Source organism: Seriola dumerili, unplaced genomic scaffold (assembly GCF_002260705.1).
Source record: "Seriola dumerili isolate Sdu_G_001 unplaced genomic scaffold, Sdu_1.0 BDQW01000477.1, whole genome shotgun sequence".
Taxonomy (NCBI): domain Eukaryota; kingdom Metazoa; phylum Chordata; class Actinopteri; order Carangiformes; family Carangidae; genus Seriola; species Seriola dumerili.
Genome location: NW_019174732.1, coordinates 457,119 through 457,378, shown reverse-complemented (window position 1 = coordinate 457,378; position 260 = coordinate 457,119). Strand labels below are relative to the sequence as shown.

The window sequence follows — 260 nt, the reverse complement described above, 5'->3', positions numbered from 1 at the left end:
TCTGACGCGCACACACACACACACACACACACACACACACACACACACACACACACACACACACAAACACAGTAACCTCTGTTCATCCTTCAACAGCGATGAAAAGTCACATGGTCTCTGAACATGAAGCTGAATGAAATAACGTGTCGATGGAGATCAGAGCTAATCTCTCTAATCTGTTTAATCTGTTTCCATGAGTCAGGGACGAGTCAGCACAGACAGAGAGAGGGAGAGAGAGAGAGAGAGAGGGAGAGAGAGAG

General features: G+C 46.9%; 1 protein-coding gene across 1 annotated transcript in view; it reads right to left on the bottom strand.

Moving 5' to 3' along the window:
• The window catches only part of LOC111235144 (melatonin receptor type 1B-B-like), a 21,358-nt gene that overhangs the window by 3,304 nt on the left and 17,794 nt on the right, over positions 1 to 260 (bottom strand). The window lies entirely within an intron of this gene.